Source organism: Ambystoma mexicanum, chromosome 11 (assembly GCF_040938575.1).
Source record: "Ambystoma mexicanum isolate Mex_15411 chromosome 11, UKY_AmexF1_1, whole genome shotgun sequence".
In the NCBI taxonomy this organism is placed as follows: domain Eukaryota; kingdom Metazoa; phylum Chordata; class Amphibia; order Caudata; family Ambystomatidae; genus Ambystoma; species Ambystoma mexicanum.
This window is the reverse complement of record NC_090934.1, coordinates 1,219,753,848-1,219,776,487: the sequence shown is the minus strand read 5'-3', so window position 1 is coordinate 1,219,776,487 and position 22,640 is coordinate 1,219,753,848. Positions and strand designations below refer to the sequence as shown.

At 46.1% G+C, this 22,640-nt stretch overlaps 1 protein-coding gene across 5 annotated transcripts in view; it reads right to left on the bottom strand.

Moving 5' to 3' along the window:
- The window catches only part of PEAK1 (pseudopodium enriched atypical kinase 1), a 978,753-nt gene that overhangs the window by 469,288 nt on the left and 486,825 nt on the right, over window positions 1-22,640 (bottom strand). Inside the window, exon 1 of one of the 5 annotated variants that reach the window (XM_069624575.1) lies at window positions 1,448-1,587. The exons of the other annotated variants lie outside the window; for them this stretch is intronic. The gene's annotated coding sequence lies outside the window, so the exon portion shown is untranslated. Of the gene's footprint in view, window positions 1-1,447; window positions 1,588-22,640 lie in introns of those variants that run through there. 5 annotated transcript variants of the gene reach the window in all.

The window sequence follows — 22,640 nt, the reverse complement described above, 5'->3', positions numbered from 1 at the left end:
TGTAATCCCATTCCCCTTCACTGTCTAACCCTATGAACCTTCACAGACCTGTTTATGTTGACGCTTTACCCAAGATGCAAACCAGCTAGAAATTTTTTTTTAACATGAAGCATAGGAAAGCACAGGAGCAATATCCTGGTCTTGGAAGCAAGACCACACAGAGCAACAGAGGTTTGAATCCCGGATCCACACTTATAAACCGTACTCAGGTATTGGCGCGTTATAAAAAAAAAACTAAGAAATAAACTATGAAATACAAAAAATAATATTAGAAAAATATCTTTTTGCAATTAGCTGAAACAACAGAGCAACTGAATTCGACCACTGTTGAAAGAGTAACATTTGTAAAATAAATTAAAAAATGATTTCCTGAAGAACAGCCGAAATCAGTACCTTGTGCTCCTAATTTAAGTAAATTAGATTATTGTAATGCCCAATCTGTCCTCTCTCAGAAAAAAAGGAATTGTATTTACTCCAAGAAATTCTCAATCCGGCAGCACGGCTGTTATTTTAAGCAAAGGAATTGGATTGCGCTACTCTACTAATAAATGATTTGCATTGGTTGCCAACACAATCTCCTTGCCAATTTAAAAAGATTTGCCTCATACACAAAGCTCTTTAGTTAAATTGGTTTTTCTGAAAAATTAGCGTGTCCATTACTACGTCGATTCAAAACAAGGAAACTAAAAGAAGGTACCCACGCCTATGACTGTCCTAAATTCTGTCAATGATTTAGGTTAAATCTCCATATTATTATAAGTTATGTGCTTTCAAAGAAAGTCACAGAAACAACAAACCTAAAGAGAAGTCCTAAGAGTACATGCAATAAATGTATTATACAAAAAAACACATTTTTTTAAGGAGTTTCAGAATGCTTTTTACACGGGTTTAAAAGACATAGCATGAAACAGAAACACAAAACATAACAAACATCATGTGTACATTGTACAAAACATAACATTCATCATGTGTCATAGTAATTTCATCAGAGGGATGAAATAGGATATTATGCAGAAAACCAATTAATGAAAGGACGGGAGGCCGACAGGAAAACAGTTGTACCTGTGGGCTAAATAAAACCAGGGTGTGTAAAAAATTACCCTGTTTTTGACAAAGTAAAGTCATTTAATCAATTTAGGTCATATGGTTGTCTTGCCATATAATTAACTGCCAACGTGTATGTAAATATCAAAGAATTGTTCCCAAAGTACTTCCAGAAGGGAGGGGGAACAAAGCATATGGAAAAACACGTTTCGGCGAGCCTAGACAGGCTTTTGTGTTTGGAGCCTTCCTCAGGGCAGGGCAGAATTAATGTGGTATAATGATAAATCCCTAAAGGGGGCAGAGAAAAATAGAACATGATTGATACAACTGGTACTCTATAGGGAATATTCAATGGAGTGTCAAAGTTAGTAATACTGTTGACAAGCAAACACAGGTCACTCACCCTTTGAATGTACAGAGGGCAGGGGAAAACCGCGTGGCTGCTGTCCCGCTGTGTCAGGACTCTTTTACTGCTTGTGAAAAATAGTCTCTTGGAATGAGCCAGGGCTGAGACTTCTGCTTGCTGTGCTGAAAATCCAACAACTAGAGAGGCAAGCACATGAAAGAGCAGGTCATAGAATAAAAAGAGAAAGTCATGAGGTTTAGTAATTGTGAAAAAGTGTGGGCAGGCATCGATATATGGTGTGTTGGAGTATGTAAATATACATACACCATGTGTCAGATATTGCCTGAAAAAAAGACAAGACACAGAGGCGATAGCCGTCAAAATGAGAAATATCAAAATAGGTCTCCCCATTCTGACGCATCTTGACACAAATGAAAAGTCTCAATCAGAAATCAAAAGTCATACACACCAATCGAAAAGGATTTAATGCCACATTGACGACACCCAACCCACCATAGCCATACCAACACGTCACATTCGAAGATTAGTAGAATTTGGGACAGAACGTTGGAAGAGTTATGAACATCCTTGGGTCACTCAATACCACCTCCTACAAAGACAATGTCACCCCACTCGCCACCATGAAGACCATCACTGGAACATGCTCATTCGTCTCTACCTTGCCCCTCACTCACTCAAGGCATCTTCCTCGACGCACAGAAATCTGCTCAGATACTCCACCTGCTAAAGAAAACCACACTCGACCCTGACGATGTAGGAAACTATTGCCATGCCATTCATCTTCCCCTTCACTAGAATGATTGAGGGTGGTACCTTTCTCAATCTATATGAAAGTACAGTCAAACTATCTCCTTCAAGAGTTCAAGTCAGAGTTCCAACCCACATGCAGCACCGAAAGCACTACCAGCCAATCCACCATGCACTCTTCATCGTGAACAAAGGTAGCCTCTGCCTTCTGGTCCTACTTACCCTCTCTGCTACATTCATTAGGGTTGACCAAAAAAGCCATGCTCAACACCCACTTGGACTGCATGGGATTAGACCCCCTTGCCTCTGTCTATCACTGATTTGACACCTAACTGACTGACACCAGCTTTATCAGATGGTTATATGCAGATGGCAATGTGGCCCAATGACTTGCGGAAATGCCACAAGGATCCAACCTCCGCCCAATCCTTTTCAAACTCTGCTAAGGCATCCCTTGCCGAGTTCACAATCAAAATGCAAAAGCATGTGGATTCCACATTGCAACTGAATGTCAGCTGCATTAATGGCCTTCACCAGCTGAAAGACTACTTTCTCCATCATTCAAGTATGAATTTCAAGTGTGTACCTGAAACTCAAAGCAGCAAAGGCAGAGTGGATCTTCCTTGATGGCATCATCAAACACACTCAAGTAATGAACTGGTGGACAGATGTGGAACTTGGTGGCTTCTCCCCTCAAATCCACCCTAGCACAGTGTACCTAGTCTTCACCATAGATTACTATGATTATTCTGAAGGAGGGAGACACAAAGTCAGACAGCCTGAGTAGCTCTCATCCTTCAGAGAATCTGGCCATTCCTCATCACCTTAGACTTCAGAACAATAGTCCTAGTCTTAGTGCTCTCTCAACTACATGGTGGAATTGCCCTCCTTGCAGTTGTCCCAGCCAAAACAATGGCACCCCCGAAGGCTATGCAGCAATCTGCAGGCCCCCTACTAGCACAGTAGAAGGACATCTACTAGCAACGGATTGAAGGCTTTGCACCTCTGGTACTGTTCTGGGAATCCCTACAGACCATGTTCAATCTGCCATACCATTACAGAAGGGTAAAGCCCATATTTAAATCAGGCTTCGGACCACCCAAAGTAGGGCAGTCCAGCTTAAACTGCCAGTTCACATCCCTTCTGCATGAGACCACAAGCGATCCCAGGCATGTTTCAGCCTTGCATCCTTTTCAGAAAGGATGTTACTTAGCAGCATGGGTTGGACACACCCTTTTTGGGGTGGGACCAAGCATGATTTGCATATGGTTTTCCCCCCATCTGTAACAGCATGCCAGGCTGATGTGACTGGGTCGGGGCTTCCCTGATCAGGAAGGAAAGAGGGACCCCTCCTGACCTGGGGTAGGCATCCTACCAGGGTGTATGCCACATCCAGACCTACTCCAGTGGCAGGATACGAGCTAGAGGGGCTTCAGTCCCGACTCCCCTGAGTGCACATTGTATATGACTACTGGTACCATTGTCCCTCCCACAATGCCTGTCAGCTTCTCCTCTAGCAAGAGTTCTCTTTTCTTTTTCAGAACTCAAAAATGCAACTGGACACAGCCAAGAAAACCCGCACTTGAACAGGGGTAAAAATTAATCAAGAACAGATGATTTTTGCTGCCAAAGAGGACAAAGCCAATATCTGATCTAGCAAGCCCAGACTGACCCAAGGGGAATTGTGCGGCAGCAGAAAATGAACCAAGTGTGGAGGGACAGCAGGGGAGAAAGAGAAATCACCCCCAAACACACTGGAAACAAAAAAACTTACCAGTGCATGCAGAAAGCCACAATGAAAGCAAGCAAACGGAGCACACGGCTGCCAGCCTGAAAATGGAGATTAAAAGGGGGGCAGCGCTAAAACCCATTTTAAAGCCTTCCAAGGGAAGTCCCAGCCCGCAAGGGGATAGCTTAGCCAGAAATTGGCCAAGGAGAGCATGTGACCACGGAGACCAACTTCAGCAGGGAGGTAAAAGGCAAAGAGGCGGGCAGATTGAAGTCGAGTGGAGTGCTGAGGAGACCATGGCAGTGTGCTGAGAGACCGCAGGTAAGTTACTGTGTCTGAAAGAGAGTAGAACCATTTCAGTGCATGGCAGTGAGGGGGTGTAAAAGGTGAAGGGAAGAGGGAAAGAGATAGAGAGAAGGCAAGAAGTGTATGGGAAATTAAAGAGAGTGAGTGTGTATAGTAAAAGGGTGTGGAGAGCGGTAGGTGGTAGTGGGAGTAGTGGTGAGGGGAGTGAAGCAAGGGGGTATAGCTGGTAGTGTTTTGTTTGATAAGATCAAGACACAGAGGCGTAGATATAGATAGGGGATTGAGAGTAGAGACAGGGGGAGGAGGGTAGAAGGGGAGAAGAAAGAGTGGAAAGTGTAGAGCGATGAGGAAAGATTGGAAGAGGAGTGAAGACAGGTACAGACAGGTGCAGGGGGTGAGAGGGTGGGGGAAGAGAAGTGAGAGAAGGAGAGGGGTATATATGTCGAGTGAAAGAGAGATGAGTAAGAACATGGAGGGAGGAGATAGAGAAAGAGGGAGAGACAGAGAGAGAGAGAGTGTGTGAGGTACAAGTGCAGAAACTCTGGTGAAATGAATCTGCTGACAAGAAGGAGAGGATCATTTATAAATTTCCCGAGGGGGCTAGATGGAGAAGGCCACTGCCTTTGGTTTCCCTCCCAGATTATAAAAGAGCTAAACAGTAGGGGTTACCTTGCATTAGAATACGTCCGAGACATTCTGGGAATTTTAGATGCTTGGGCTACAGTGGTGGGAATCGACTGGGAGATCAAGAGAGCCATGGGAACCCCCTTAGTTTCAGCCATCCCAAACCATTGTGTTTAAGATATTAATAAAGCACTTTAAATCTATCATTGTCTGTGGTTTTCAGAGGCATCTGTGACACTTGAGTAACAATAGTCTGGAGGGTTATTCCAGAGGAACAATAGTGATTGTGATTATTTCAAAACATTCCAGCAATGAACATTCCATTTTGTAAATCAAGTTTTACAATATCACCCGCACTCGAGACACTATTCCCGTTACCCTTCCAAGCCCACATCACTTCCAAGACTGCCAGCATCACTCTGAAAGCCTGGATAACGCATATCCCATCATAGCTAGCCAAGTGACCCAGCATTTCTGGAGAACAACTTAACACCCATAGACACGTCATCTTCTGATTGGAATTGATGAATCAGAAGAGTAGACCACCGACATTCTCCTACTAAGCTCCCACAACCTGGAACAACATACTGCGTCCCTCCTGCACTTCAGGAAGGAAGGAAAGACCTAGCTCTTCAAGGAAGACCATTCCGACCAGAAATGATGGCGATGACATGCTCCCTCTTCCCCATCACCTACTATGTCCCTTATCCTCTGCTTGCACCTTGCGTCACCGACTTCTAACTGATCTTGCACACAAGTTCATACATTAATTCATACACATTCAAAGTGGCTCAGTGAGTGCTGCATTCTTAGTATTAGCTACTGGTAACAAAATACAGCACTAGCCCAGTCGACTCAGCCCTTCACCAATTCCAGGCAGATACAAAGTACCATTATGCTGGTCAATGCGAACCCCTGACATTTACGCCTCTATCAAACTGCAAAGCTCCGTTAACACGCAGGGCCAGACTGGGCCATCAAATTGTCTCGGGCACCAATGAAAAAGCGGCCCACAGTTGCAAATGGCAATTCATTCCTTTTATGACACTGTTTGAATAGTAACCAAGAGGGAGTTTTTTTTGATAATGTGCGATGCAAATAGGGCATTTAAAAAAATAATTTATTCAGCAATACTGGTCAAAACTACTAGCCGCAGAGTGGAATAACTCATTAAACTGGCACAAATGGGCCATAAAAGTGGCCCATTTTGACCCAAACAAACTGGCCGACACCAGCTTTTTGTGCTTTTGGTTCGGCCATAGGCCTTTTGCCGTTGGCCAGTCAGAGCCTGTTAGCACACAATACATGAAAAAAGCTTGAGAGCAGGTGAACATACAGAAGGAATCCTAGAGTAGCCGTCAGACTATTGGAAGACTTTTTAAAAAGATGAGCGCATCTCTTTTTGCGATTAGTTAGCGGTTAGAGCATATATATTTCAGCAACAGTTCCCTAAGTTTTGATAGCCTTCACAATTGTCACTATACACTTCACTAGTTTGTTTCCGTAATTTTCTAACGATCGTGTGTAAAGTTAAACGCGCCACTTGGAGTATGTTTTATAATGTTCTATGCATCTAAGCATGAATAGACCTAAAGCAGAGGCCTTATACCAGAGGATCTGCAGCAGGTTTTGCGTGGAGTAAAAGGTTTGTTGCCACATTCACAATCTTCTGTTGTGGACGAAAGTAAAGGGGTCCAAGGGTGTCATTTGCTGGTACAGTCCAATTAGGGCAAATAATACGGTTTCCTCCCATCCGACATAGGCATCCTTTTTCAGGATAGGGACATTTCCCCAACTCGCAGCCTTTTTGGTTGAAAAATGTAGATATGGACCAAGTTATCACAAGGATGACAAATTGTCATCACGCCTAAAAGACTAAAAAGAACAAAGGACCAAAACGATGAAGTTACTTACCTGTAACTCCCGTTCTCCAGCATCGGTATCGTTCATAGGTTCACTTTCTATTGAATAGTCCCCACCATTGAACGACCCAAAATGTGTGCAATAGAAGACTAAAGGGAGGGCAGTTTCTTACATTTCAATGGAAACTGCTTTATCAAGACCAAGGATTCCCAGCCTGATGACGGGTAACATTACACACATAGCACGTGAATCTATGAAAGATCCAATGCTGCGAAGACACAAAAATGAGAAAGACGGGAGGGGGGTTAGGGGGGTGTTCAGGCTCAGACTGCTCTGTAGGGCAATGGGCCCATGGTCGAACTAAAAACACAAAATGCCGGTGTGGGACAGTTTTGTTGGTAAAAGTGGGTCACTTTTTTGGCCAACGTTGGCCAGTTTGATGAGTTACTTCACTATACGGCAAGTAGTTTTGACCAGTGTTGCTGAATACATATTGTTTAAAATGCACAATTTGCATCCCATTTTATCAAAAAACTCCCCCTTGGGTACTATTCAAACAGTGTCACAAAAGGAATGAGTCGCCATTTGCAACAGTGAGCCACTTTTTCATTGGTGCTCGAGACACTTTATGGCCCAGTCCGACGGTGGGGACATTTAGGATTGATCTAGAGTTTAAGGAGAAGCCAGAAGAACAAAATAAAGAATCACTTGCTATGGATAGACGCCAGCAAAGGGATTTGGGGAGTTAGGATACAAAGCACAGGGGACCAAAAGGTGAAGTGGGCAAAGAAAAAAGGCTGAAATAAGTAAGAGATCTTCATCTGAAAGCAGCCAGAACTCAGTCTGAGTGTCCACCCTCCAGACTGAACACATCAACTGATTCCTCAGCACCACACCTACCACTAAGAAGCAGCTATCATGCAACAACCACACGGGCTGCACACATATCCGGTGCTCCCACGCACCATACGACACTCCCTCTCTCTACTGACTTGGACTGCGGTTCCCAAGGGCGTTCAACCTACCAGCGCTTTCAGGTCATACCAATGATACATAAGGCACTATATAAATGCCAAGTAACACAACATAACATAACATAACAAAGAAAGGGTCAACAAAGGGAAACATTTGAAATACAAATGATTTGTATATAAAATTTAAGACAAAGGGTACAAGTAATTAGGAAATAAGAATCACATTTAGCACACACACAAAAAAAGTTAAAAATCTACGTAAAATCACACGTGTCCTCTAGTTTTCGGTCGTCAAGCGGCCATGCTCCGTGCCATGTCGCAATGAGCTGCACGAGGTCTTTTCAATATCCTGATTCATCGGGGGAGGCATTTCCAGAGGCACACAGGCTGGTCCAGTTGGCCAAGCCAACATCCGGATGAATGTGTCACTGCGCCTCTCCAAACCCGCTGTTGTCGTGCACATGTTGACGCACAATCCAGGACGTTGTTTGGAGGCAGAGTTTGCCTTGCAGGGCACTGAATCACTGGTTGACAGGCTATTAATAGCTGTGTGCCTGGGATTATTTCACTCTTGTTGGCAGATGAAGCCACGAGCAGTGGAACAAAGGATAGCGTGTGCCCGGGGTTATTTCGGTCTTGGCAAATGAGGCGACTCAGGCTATAAGAAAGGATAAGGCCCAGGAAGCCGGGAGCACATAATAGGTGAATTGTTAATTTAACACTTTGACATACACCCCCTGCCCACTGGATTCTAGTTTCCCAATAACTTACAAATTCGACTTTGACCAAAGTTCAGACTGACTCCAAGGCACGTGAAATGGCAGCAGCAGTGAGGTATGACGGAGTGTCCAGGAATGCCAAGCAACACCCAATGATGGGTAACCAGTAGATCAAGATCCGGCAGTGCCAATTAGTGCCTAGCAAAGCTTCAAAGGATGGCTAATATCAGAGACCGGAAATAAAAATACAATGTGCCAGAGCTAAAAGCCTCTCCTGGGTATCAGGCAACACATATCGAAATTCCACACGAGATGTAAACTAAACGTCTGTCAATTACATATAGTGATTGGTTATTTATAAGCACGGACGGGGGATCGAACCTGTGTTGCTTCATGTAGTATTGCTTCCAAGGTGAGCGTCTAGCCCCCGAGCTATTCTCTCTGAGACATTTATCCTTTAAATGTCCCTCTACACGTGCCCCAATGCTCCCTTGTGCACATTTCCAAGCACAGAGATTTGATCGCACATAAGGAAGTTTGTGTGGCACCAGCTGGCCTGGGCAGTCAAGGGTCGCTCGTGTTACACTAACCAAACTCTTGTAGGCTACAAGCACGATCCACAAGGCTCCCAGCAAATTGAACCCCTGGGCTTGACTTGATCAAACACGCTGCAAGAAGGAGAATTCGAGAAATTAGAGAACCTCCCTGGTCATGCAGGGGGAGTGGTGAAAAGGACACAGAGAAAAGATATACCAAATGCAGACCACACGATACATTGAATCTTCTTGAAGAGGCATCTGTGATCTGCGAACATAAAGTGCTGAATGGTAGAGGTTGGGAGGCTAGTCTCCTTAAGGACCACACTCATCAAACCAGCCTCTATGGCATGAAACCAAGTAACACACTGATGCACTTGTGCGTTCTCAATGTCACTGGGCCTAGCAAGATCGTTGTTTTCTTCTCCCTTGTTCCCCTCCCTTTCCTTGTCGCGCCTTGAAACACTTGTGTAGGAGTGCGATACAAATAAAATAACAATGTCAATGGGAGGGGCACATGTACTACACGAAAGGGAGACATTATATAACTTTGCGCACACCTAAAACTCACAAAGAGCACTCACTAAACAATTCTGCTAAACCTCTTGGGTGCTACAGGGATTCCTACTGCAACAGGATAAGGTGGCGAACAGTCAAGTTCTTCGCAGGCAATAAAGAAGTCTGAGGACATTGCACCCTTGGCATTAACAGGGTAAATAAATGGAACAATGTTACGGGTCCTGCCCCTTTCAACAAGCTTAAGAAATGCAGCAAGGAGGTGAGGCACACAAGGGAGGCACAGAAAAAGGGATTGGGTGCTTGGAATGGGTGCGCACGGGACTTTGTCCTTGCTACACCTCAGGCATGCCCCACGTTCCAGCTCTGTCCACTAGGTGGTGGTAGATGGAAAAGGTGGGGCTGAGCAGAAGAGTAAACGAATCCTCAGGAGTCAAGTTGCCGCTCTATAGAGAACTAGCATCTTCAGAAAAATCCAGAGAGTTGGCTATGAAGGAAAATCAATTACAAGCAGGGCGTGGGGAGTTCAACATGAAAAGCTTCTTCTGTAGACGGGATCCTCCCTCCCAAATTGGCCACTTTCACAAAGAACTTCAAGTCTCGAGCGAAAGATCCACGCATTCTTCCATTTTTGTTCAGGCATCATAATTGTGCAGAGTTGTTCTTCACCACTAAGCCTCAAAGAACCGTATAATCACTCAACATTAGACGAGTAGAGGAAGAAATGTGCCAGCCATTACATGCTGGACTAGGAAAATGCACCAAGAGCGGGTTCAGCAAGAGCCGTTAAACAAGGGCTGGCTTTGTTGCACATTCTCAAGATGCTCTTCTTTGCAATGGAGAAAAAAAACATGAATTGACAAAGTCAATAGTTTGGGATTTTGTATGGCATTGGCCAGGAATTCAACACTTGCCAATGAATGCCCAGTTGCTCATGTCATTTGCCAGGACTTGTGAAGCAGAAGAGGGAAGCACGCATAAAAAGATCCTTCGCCACTGCACACCTACACTAGTAATGTTGTAAGGGAACACCCTTATCTTTCCCAGCCCCTTCCTCTTGGAGCAAGCACTCAACACCAAAGTATGTGGTGTGTATCCTTCAGCAAGGCACTACTTTGCATGCAGAAGGATGGGAACAGCATGTGTTTGTAATGCAGTACTTGGTTGAATCGATCTCCTTGGGCATCTTCCAAGGACATGACAATTGGCAGGTTTGCGCCAAACATGTTGAACAGAAATGGTTCACATTCCTCCAATGTCTAGCCAATCCCCCTCTCTTTCAGATCCGCCAGAGCACCCGGAGACCATGCAAATGTTAACTGTGCGTTATGTAAATCCCAGTAACAAAGCGCCTCAACTATGAAACTGCTCCTAAATAGACTGACACAGTAGGAAGCACCAGAGCTTTCAGGTGCATACATCTCCCTAGAACTAAGGACAGGGCACGTGCGGAACCGGCAGAGAGCAACAAAAGAGCAAAGGAGAAGAAGATGAGAGAGTGAGCAGAAACAGAGTAAATAGCTCAAGTAAAAGAAAAGGAAGGAAGAGTATGGAGTATGAAGAGAAGCAGAGGAATGGGTATGAGGAGAAGCGCAATGGAAAGTACGAGCGAAAGCACAGAGGAAAGCAGTACATGGGCAAGCGCAGACTGGGCCCGATTCATGGAATTTTTTGCACGGTGCAAAATGACTTTGCACTACTGAAAAGTGACTTTGCACTGCCGACACAAACCCTGATTCATGGAACTGTGCAAAGTGTATTTTTGCAATGTAAAGTCATTTTGTACTGCAAAAATGACTATGCACTGACTTTGTAGTGCAAAAATACACTTTGCACAGTTCCATGAATCAGGGATTGTGTCAGCAGTGCAAAGTCACTTTGAACTGGGCAAAAATTCCATGAATCTGGCAAGTCACTTTGAACTGGGCAAAAATTCCATGAATCTGGCCCTAAAGCTGTACGAAGAGTGGCGCAGAGGAATGCGGTATGAGGAGATGGGCAGAGGAAAGCAGTAGAAGGGGGAGCAGCAGAGAAAAAGTAGGAGAAGCAGTGGAAAGAGTACAAGAAGCAGCAGTGGAAAGAGTCCAAGAAGAGGCAGTGGAAAGAGTACAAGGAGCGAGTAGGAAGAAAACGGAGTGAAAAAAGTAGGTGGGCAAATAGTGGAAATAGTAGGAGGGCAAATAGTGGAAATAGTAGGAGAGGAAGTAGAACAAGTATGAGAAGCAGTGGAAAGAGTACAAGAAGCAGCAGCGGAAGAAGTAGGTGAATTGGTTGAAAAGGGAGGAGAAGCAGTGCAGAGTACAAGAGGAAGCCATGCAAAGAGTAGAAGAAGAAGTGGAAAGAGTACAAGGAGCACCAGTGAAAAGAGTAAGAAGAAAAGCAGTGGTAAGAGTATGAGGAGCACTAGTGGGAGGAGGAGAGGCAGTGGGAAGAGTAGGAGGAGAATCCGTGGAAAAAGTAGGAGGAGAGGCAGTGGAAAGAGTACAAGAAGCACTAGTGGAAATAGTACAAGAAGCAGCAGTAGAAAGAGTACAAGACAAAGCAGTGGAAAGAGTACAATAAGCAGTGGAAAGAGTACAAGAAGAAGCAGTGGAAAGAGTACAAGAAGCAGTGGAAAGAGTACAAGAAGAAGCAGTGGAAAGAATACAAGAAGCAGTGGAACGAATACAAGAAGCAGGGGAAAGAGTACAAGAAGACGGGGAAAGAGTACAAGAAGAAGCAGTGGAACAAGTACAAGAAGTAGCAGTAGTGGAAAGAGTACAAGAAGAAGGGGAAGAGTACAAGATGAAGCAGTGGAAAGAGTACAAGAAGAACCAGTGGAAAGAGTCCAAGAAGAAACAGTGGGAAGAGTACAAGAAGCAGTAGAAAGTTCAAGAAGAAGCAGTGTAAAGTGTAGAAGAAGACGTGCAAATAGTACAAGAAGAAGCAGAGGAAAGAATAGAAGGAGCAGCAGTAGGAAGGGAAGGAGTAGCAGCAGCGGAAAGGTTAGGAGGAGCAGCAGCAAAAGTATGAGGAGGAGCATTGAACAGAGTCAGAGGAAGAGCAGTGGCAGACATGGCTGAACATTTGTCATGGCTCATGAGGGACCATTTCAACGTGATGGTTTCGGGCCACCCTTGCTTACAGCAAAACACAATAGTCTGAGGCACCTGTGGGAAGCATACATTATAATGGAGACAAAGTCATACAGCCGGTGGTTAATAGCCACTGATTATCTAGAGACGACCATCAGGGAGCTGAAACAAAAAATGGCCACTGAAAGGCTATAAATCCACCTTTGTCAGAAAGGGCTGATGTGGAGAAACCTGTGTTAAAATACGACAAGGGGATAAGAACCCTTCTGTATACCCCGAGGGAAGTGACAGCCGGAAGGGTGCCTGCAAACGTAGCTTGTAAGGCAAGCACTGCAGAGCGTACATGTATAGCCACAGAACATAAGCAGTATAGAAAGGAATATATTGCTGTGTTATAAGACTGCCAACATCGGGGCAGTTGCTAGGAGCCTCCGAGGCTCGAGGCCCCTTTCAGCTGAAGAAGTTGAAAGGCCCCGATGCCATCGCTAAGCAGTGGAAAGGGAATGACTATGATGACTGATGAGGTTACAAATAAAATATGCTGCTGATCTGTAGCTGTAGTAGACGTAATGCCTGGCAAGGGCAACATAGTTAAATGTAGATGTTCAGTGTGAAAATGTAGGAATTCTTTAGAGTCCATTCCCTTAGTATAGCTTCTGTCATCGCAACTGAAATAGTCACTCTTGCTCCCTCAGCCTGACATTTCCTATTAAAAAACCCACAGGATTTTTCCATTCAATTTGCTGTGAGAGCCAAGCTCTCCAACCAAAAGCTATGAAAACCTCTATGCACTGCAAGCACCAAACTCCATTAAATGTAACAAAACGCAGAATCAGTAACAGATACAACTCCAATGCATTAAGTATAAGAGCAGCTCTATATTTCTTAGCTTTTTACTAGATAGCTGTGAGGAATTCACCACCCGCACGGTGGGTGTGGCTAACCTGGGCTTTTAAAAATGTTTTAATTAAATTGAATGATGGTAGACCAACCTCATGAACATTTGTGGGGCTAATCCACACACATTTTCCTATGCTCACAGCACGACAAACGCATATACATCTGTACTCTGGGTGGACACAGCCTACACGATGCATCTCCTGAAGGGGGCAGACCAAACAATCCACCACTGCCATGGGCAGCCTGATTAACTAACAAAGGCTCCATAGATCCACCATGCTCATTTGATAGGCCCTGCAGCTGGTGGCAGCGATTAGCATACCAATTAAAGGGCACTTCAAACAGGCCCACATGCAGGGGGTAAAGGAGAGAGGAAACCCAAAAACCTTTCATATGCAACTGTGTCAACCTGAAGCCAGCTCCCGCCCTCAGTATCATTGACAGTGAAATGTCATGTCTGTGACTGCTTGTTTACAGTAGTCTAGCCTGCAGGGGGACCCCGTTCATAGGGTACGAGAATGTGGTTTGCAGAAGCCATAGAGTCAGGGAGACCTGCTACTTTAATCAGGAACCACAGAGCGCTCCATTAACCAGAGAGATCCTTCGATCCACAACAGACTGGAAGATGGGTTGGACTTAGTATCACATGTTTTCACCCCTTTACTTTTCCTGTTGCAAAGCATTCTGGTTATTACCTCACGCATACAGGAGATTATTGGTACGGACCCCAGCATTGGTTAATTAAGGTAGGCTTAGCCTACACCAATCACTGTGGTCCATTTGGCTTTAAATCAGACGCCCCTGCTTGTTGCCCCATGTGGTTCCTCCTATACTAGCTCCCTTGCCATCTACTACTGTCCTGGCTCCCTTGCCTACACTCCCCTCACTGACATTCTTGCCTGGCTTGGCTCCTCTGCCCATTCCTACCTCTATCCCCCCCCCCCAAAACACTCTTGTCACTTACTGGGAGGATTACTATCCACTGTACCCCCCTCATAAGTCTTTCAAAAACAGCAATTAGCTCCACATTGCCACACTTAACTCTCGCTCTGCTGTCGAGCACTCCTCTGATATCTGCCACCTCCTTCAACACTTGGATCTCGATGTCCTAGCGCTCACTGAGACATGGTTCAAGGACAGCTCAGTCAGAAGTTTTGACACACTTCTCCCTGTAGGCTACAAGATCCTCTCTGTACCCAGGTCTAACAGACCTGGAGGGAGAGTAGCCCTGATCTTTCCTGAGTGGATTGCAGGCTCTCGCTCTCTCCCGTCTCCTCTCTTACTCTGGCCACCGATCGGCCACCGGGCCAGTCCACCCTCTTTGTCTCTGAATGGGCTGACCTGATCTGATCTCTCTCCTTTCCTCCTCCTCCCAACTCCTTCTGGGAGATCTTAGCATCCACCTTGATTCTCCTGACTCTTCAGGTCCTTTCCGCAACATTTGCAACTCTCTTTCTCTCTCCATTCTTCCTTCTGGCCTGACGCGCATCGTTAGCCACACCTTAGATGCTCTTATCGCCACATACATCATCTCTCTACCCCCCACTTACTACCTCACTCTCCTGGACCGATCATTCTCTTCTCTCTTCCCACATGAAACACTCTTTTTCTACAGCACTGGCATATCCGTCACTGCCTCCTGCCTTCAAGGTCATCCAACCCATGAAAAGAGTGACAGTGGCCGTCTTTGCCTCCACCTACTCTCCTCCTACTCCTGTGGCTGGCTCCCACCCTGACACAGCCCTCTCTAACTTTCACTACTCCATTTTCAACACTCTTGACATTCTTGCCTCTGTCATGAGGGTCCATCTAAAGACATCCAAAAAGTGCAACTCTTGGTACGACTCCGAGCTGGCTACTCTTAAACGAAAGTGCAGCGCAGCGGAACGGAAATGGGGCTCTTCATGTGCACCATCTGACAAACTGGCCTGCCGCCTTCTTCAAAGTCAATATAGACTGCATTTGCTCCAAGATAGGAGTCTATTTTCAAGCCTGCATATTTACAGCATCTAACAACACGGCTTAACTCTTTAAAGTCTGCAAGGAACTGGCCATTCCTACTGCAACATCATCCTCTACTGCACTCACCCATGCCCTTTGCTCGGTCCTGGCTGCATATTTCACTGCTAAATCACAAGACATCCTGGCCTCTCTTTCCCTTGCACCCACTTCTCTTGCCCCCCCCCCAAACCACCCCCGTTCTTTCTTCCCTCTCCCCTGTCACACCTACGGAGATCTCTAGACAAGTCCAGTCCATGAAAGCCTCCTCCAAACAGGTTGACCCTTGCTCTCCTAAAACCATTAAGGACAACCTAGATTTTCTTGCTCCAGCCTTGGCCTACCTCTGCAACCTCTCCTTTGCCGCTGGAGTTTTCCCCACTTCTCTCAAGCACTCTCTTGTGCACCCTCTGCTCAATAAACCCTCTGCTGACCCTTCCATCCCAGCAAACTATCGACCAATCTCTATCACTCCTTTCCTGGGCAAACACCTGGAGAAACTAGCTATCTCACAATTTACCAGCCACAATGAATTTGTTGGTTGTCTCCATGACCATCAGTCTGGCTTTAGAGCACCCAAAGGCACGTTAACTGCTCTTCTGAACACCTGTGAAGACCTGCTCTCAAATCTAGACTAACTCTCCTTCTGTCCCCATTCTTCTCGATCTCTCTTCTGCCTTCGACACGGTAAAACCCAACATCCTGATCTCCCATCTCCGTGAATACCCTCAGCATCACAGATCGGGCCCTGGCATAGCTTGCCTCCTTTCTCTCAGACGTCCTTCCCAGGTGGAACTTGGGCCCTTTCTCTCTATCACTCTCTCTACTTGTGGTGTCCCCCAGGGATCTAACCTATCCCCATGGTTCTTCAATGTCTACATGCCCCTCTGGCCCACAGGATCTCTACCTTTACCTCTAACTTTCAGTGTTTATGCTGATGACATGCAGCTCTCTTTCAGGATACCCTCAGCCACTTCCTCCTTCTCACTCATTCCTGACTGCCTTTCCGCAATTCAGTCTTGGTGTGCTGCTAATGATCTCTGGCCCAATGCCAGTAAGACAGAGATCATCCTCATTGGATCCCCTGCTCCCGCTTTCCCAATTTCTCACTGGCTGGCCTCCCTTGGCCCTGCGCAGCCACCTATTAGTGAGGCAAAAAATCTGGAGTTCACCTTCGACTCTGCTCTCTCCTTCTATTCTCACATCTCAGACATCTCCAAAATGTCCCACTACCAGCTGCACCTCATCAGAGGTAGTCAACATGTTCTGACTTCTCTCTAGGCTAGACTACTGCAACAGCCTCTTTCTCAATCTTCCTACTTCTACTCTCTGTCTGCTACAACTCATCCAGAACAGAAACGCAAGACTGATCCTTGGCCTCAAGGCCAGGGACCTCATCTTTACGGCACTGAAATCCCTTGACTGGCTGCCTGTGGCTGCTAGGATCAAGTTCAAGACCCTCTGCATAGTCCACAAGGCTTTCTGGGGCATGCTCAATCTTCATCGCTCCCTTCCTAAATACTCTCCATCTAGAGCCCTCCCCTTGTCTTCCTCCAACTCTTTGCACGTGAGAATATTTTCTAAGCAGCGATTTGGGGGTAGATCCTTATCTGCAGGGGCCTCCTTCTGGAACAGCCTCCCTGCCTCTCCCCGCCTTGAGCCAGAGCTCCTTAAGTTCTGGAAACTCCTCAAGGCCTTCCTCTTCGCTTCTTCCTTCTCTCTCCCTATCCCCAGCTAACCTCCTCTCTTTTTCTCTCCTGCCTCACTCCTCCTTCCCTTCCTAACTCTGTTCAGTTTTTACTGACTGGTCACCTGGTTCACCTTCAAAGCCTCACAGGTCCCAGGCTCCCCCACCAGTCTATGCTCTTGCCTCCTGGCATCTGCACTATTTTAGAATAATGCACTTGCAGCATATGCTCCATGAGAGGTGTAACTGCTCTGCAATTAACCCAGGGCCCTGCTGGACCGGGCACACTTTACCCCCCTCCACCCCACTTCCATCCAACGTCTGTCTGCACACTTGCATATCCCAAATTTACTATGACTAGTAAGTTCTGTCTTGTTCCCCTTGGTCTTCCGTCCCTAGTCTGGATGCGCCTGAAACATTTCATGCACTTGCACTAGGAGAAATGCCACCAGGCCTAGTACGCTAGTTACTTTTTGTTAGATCATTCAGAACTTCAAGGCCTACGGATGACTACTTTGTGGACTACTGTATTCCCTTTCTCCCTTCCCGCCTTGAAGCACTTCACTTGTGTAGAAGCATAGTACAAATAAACAATAAAATAAATAAAAAGAGGGCTGAGCCCCTCTTTTGGCAGATCATCTGAAGGTGTCTACAGAAGCAGAAGGAAGAAATCATCATTGGACCCTGGCTGAAGGTACAATCTGCCTTACATCTTCTGTGAGTGAAGGAAGGCCAGGACCTCCAAAGAGGGAAGCAAGATCCCGCCCCTAGATATCTCCCAGGGAACAGAGGGAGATACCTAATCCAGAGGAAGTAGTACCCAGCCTGCACACAGCGTGCCCTGCTAGGTTCTGCAGCAAACTTGCTTGGTGGGAAGTGGCAGAAAGTCTCTGAACCCAAAACCAAGGACAAGACAGCTGCCTGCAAAACACTCCTCAGCTTTGGGTCGTCTGCCTTAAAGGATGACTCAAGCCCAGTGAAGAAGCTGGTAGAAGTGCCTCGACGATTATCTACTGACGTCTGCCTTAAAGGACATTTTTGAGCCAGTCGAGTTTCTCAAGCCGCAAGTGACTGCAACGCTGACCGTTGTTATGCCGTAGTCGCTTTAAGACATCCGAGACGTCTCAACCAGAGTTTCAGAACCGCCGGCCAGCACTGAGACAACGATTCCTGACCCGAGCCACCGTGTAGGCAGCCTGCAGCCGTTCATCCAGATTTGCTTGCCAAACTGTCTTGCTGCCTGATACCAGCAGCTCACTCAAGTCTTGAACTCTGTCTGAGAAACCTTAAAAGGGCACTGAAGCCGACTCGACCCTGTCAAACACCAAGAACACCTACAGCACAAGGTATGTTGTTGTTCTGTCCCCCTGGTCCTTCCCAGAGGCCCCCTATAGACATTTTAAGGCCCATTGCTCCCTTTGTGCTGAAGCCAAGTGACCATGAACTGCTGTGATTATTTACCATACAGACTACCCTCCTTTCAGTATCCAGGGTGCATCCCTTTTCTTTCTTTCAAACAGTCTGTCCTCTGCATTGCTTTACAGCAAGGTTGTCCAACATATGGCCCGCGGGCCACAATGCGGCCCTCCAAGCCATTTCATGTGGCCCGCGAGGCTGTACAGACAACATTGAACAAATAAAGAAATAAACCGTGCCGTGGTGGAGGACTGTTACTGCCTCTGGTGCCCCCTAAAAGAGGAGGGGGGGGCACCAGAGGCAGTAACAGGCCACGGCCCGGTTTATTTATTTATTTGTTCAATGTTTGTCGGGTCCATGGTCCCGACTAATTCGGGGTCCACTGACCCGACAAACATTGAACAAATAAATAAATAAACCGGGCCATGTTCTGTAACTGCCTCTGGAGCCCCCAGCACCAGAGGCATTTACAGGCCACGGCCCGGTCTCAGGGACGCAGAGTATGCGGGTGCTCCGGCCCCCACCCCCAACCCCCTGGGCCGGAGAGAAGCGACGCAGTATGGATGGCCCTTTGTTCCATCCATACTGTGTCTCTCTCTGGCGGCCAGGGTAAAAGCCGGGTAAAAATCAATGTTTAAAAATTGTGGGACGGATGCAAAGCAAGATGCTCTTGTTTTGCATCTGTCCCTCAATTTCTAAAAATCGTTTTGGTTCGGGTATACTTCTACATCTGTGTGCACGGATGTAGAGGTACACCCAACCCAAAACTATTTTTAGAAATGGAGGCACAGATGCAAAGCAAGTCTGTCCGTCAATTTCTAAAAATCGTTTTGGGTTGGGTGTATTTGTACATCTGTGCACCCCTCTGTGCACCCCTCTTGTTAAGAGGGGTGCACAGATGTAGAGGTATAATATACCCAGAGGGATCGAACCTGTGTTGCTCCTTGTCGTCTTGCTTCCAAGGCGAGCACGTTGCCCCTGGGCTCCCGAGACTCTGAAGATTTGAAGTACATTAATGATACAGAACCAGAACTATTGAGCAAGTCTAACATCATCTTCATCATCATCAGAATAAATCAGCACTGTTGTGGTTATACAAGAGCTAATATATTTAAAGGGATGGAATTACTCCGAATGTAGCAGCACTATTCAATAACCCAAAGTGCTTAAGCATAGTTAATGTGAAAACACAACACTTCTCACTATTGGGACAGTACTGCCTTGGACAGAGTTTCACAGTGAAGAAGTGAGCAAGTGATCCAGGGTCTGCAGCCCACACACACGCAGGGGATTCCCATGCTCCCACTTGCGTGATTTGCACCAAATTAGTGAGATTGTGCTCCAAGGTAGGAGGCACAAGCACAGTCTTTGCTCTGAGGATTGACACACTCACAGGATGGGATGGCATTTCGTTCTCCTATCCTAGTTGTGGTGCTCTGCCTTTTGAGGGCTACTACAACCTGGATCATAATAGAGGGGTGGAGTAGGGGCAGTATTGGCCTACTGGAATGCAACTGGAAGGCTTAAACCTCCTTCTTACTTGCCTTTTGTATATGCAATACATGCCAGCCAATGTTTCCACTGTTCTGCACCCCCCATCCCCCTCGCACCAAGTTGGCGACTATGTGCAAATGTGGTCATATAAGTGCTGGTTATGTCACTTCCTATATTTGGGCACCCCCCCCGGGAAATGCATAAGTCGGCTCCACTGCTGATTTATTTATTTGTTCAATGTTTGTCGGGTCCGTGGACACGATTAATTAATTTATTTCTGCAATGTTGGGTCCGACCAATAAACCGGGCCGTGGCGGAGGACTTTTACCACCTCAGGTGTCCCCTGGAATTGGATTATGCTTCTTTCATTACCACAGAAGTAATGAATGTGTATTACATAGATAATCTGGCATATGTGTTGGGCACACTGCACATGCTCAGACAGCATCAATCATGCTTTGTAGAGGACAATGCTGGCCTAAATTGGGAACGGCCAGCAGACACATGTTGCTACAGAGGCATATTTTGGGCACAACCAGCATGTCAATGTGTTACATCAGTGACAGTGCTGTCTTACACTGTCGACACATTGATCATTAAAATGTGTTGGGTTCTACAATGTTCTTGTCTGCTGTTAGTGACATGGAATGTACATGTTCCCCTTTAGAACTGATTGTAAACTTATGGCTTTTTGGTCACTTTTCCTGCTGTAAAATGCACAATTTCAGCCCCATATTTGGAGAAAAAAATCTTGGGGGGGGTCTTTCGCCCCCACTATTTCCGAGTAATATCAACACATACACACTGGAAGAAATCACAAGAAACTAACCTTTGATCACTGCCCCCGACACCAAAAGCTATCTTTGGGACTGCATGGCTATGCCTGTGATTCTATTGTGTCAAAGGTCACACACCATCGCTTTTGAATATACTGCTTTGGGTCAGGTGTTCACTTTTGGCTCGCCAGCCCTCCGGGTGACAAAAAGTGAATGCTTCGGCCCCACATTCAAAAAGGTTGGACAAGCCTGCTTTGCAGGTTGGGTTGTATTTCGTAGTGTTGCTAGAATCGTCTGTGCTGTGATAATAATAAAGTAGATATTTTTATACAACTTTGACTGGACATTGCCTTTTAGCATTGGGTAGACATTATATTATCGCTGTGTTGCAACAAACCAACAATCGACGACCTTTCTGAGATATAAGCTGCCGTTGCATCCACATTACCAAAATTGGACAAGGAGGTTGATAATTTGCTTGTTATTCCAATCTGTTCGGATCCCTTCTGGTGTACTAGAGGTGTGGGGCTGACTGTTGGTTTAGAAACCACTATTCACCCCTGGACCACTGATGCCCTGGAAGTTGATTTGTCACAATAGCTCATGTGTGAAGTGCTGGTTTCTGACATAAGGTCAGCCTGCAATTCCTAAAATCTAATCCCATGGAAGTGCTTACACCCTGGAGGAATCCTGCACAAAGCACTATATAAGAATATAGAAAATTAATAATATTGCCCTTTAGCCTGTTAGATAAGCATGTGCTGGCCTGGATCACAGACACGTTTTCAAGTCTTTCTAAACCAAACTCGGGGCCTCATTCAGAGTTTGGCGGTAATTCTGTCGAATCACCACCAAAAGTGGCTACCGTTACACCACTTGGTCCCGTGGATTTACCGCAGGATTTCAAGTGGTGGTAAGGCGATGTTAGTCCCCATTTTTGAAGTCAATTGGACTCCATGGGGATTTTGGCAGAATTAACGTGAGCGGTAATTCCACTGATTTGGGCGTTAAAGTGGAGGATTTATTAATCCTCCACTTTAACACCAAACTCGGGATTTGGCAGAGCAGTAAAAATGGCTGTAACGGCCACTACCATCAAAAAAATGGCTATAACGGAATTAACAATACATTTTTGACTGCTCCGCCACTCTCGGAATGAGACCCAAAGTATTGTGATTTATGCAAATTAGAACAACGTTTTTCCAATTTATAAATTATATAGGTTTTAGGGCAAACTAAACTTTTGTTTAAATACTTTATTTTGTAGACAATACAGTTTTGGTGTCAAGAGCGCTTGTCCAGCATGTTTCAATAAGCGGGAAGCTTGCAACGCTATGTATGGGTGAGTTTCACCGAAGGAAACTCCTCGCAAGGAAACCCAAGGGCCAATGGCGAGACAGTGGGTCGCACCACCAGGCCTTCCGCAGAGGGGTGACTCAGCCTGCGCATTACAGCGCGGTGTCTTGAATGACGCGCTCAATGTATTATTTCCATGAAGCCGGGGCTCAGGAATTTGAACGTTTCTGATGATGGGAAGGTCTGAGAATTCCTGGGTAACTGGATCACCTACCTCAGACCTTCCGCCAGACCCCAAGCTGTCTGCTTTCTTTCCCACTGCCCACAACTGAACCTTGGAGCACGCATCGCAGACATGGGCGGCCCAGAGGCTGAGGTAAAGACGGTCAGGGCTCGGGTTCCAGCCACTGTCTGCTGCGCAGCTACCTCCTGGAGGTTTAATGTACTCCGAGGAATGGATCTCCACGCCCACAGCCCCATCCCCCTGCACCTCTCCAATCAGACCAAACACAGGGAGACAGATCCCACAATAAGCCATTGCCAATATGGAAAGGGATACATGCGGGGGCTGGGG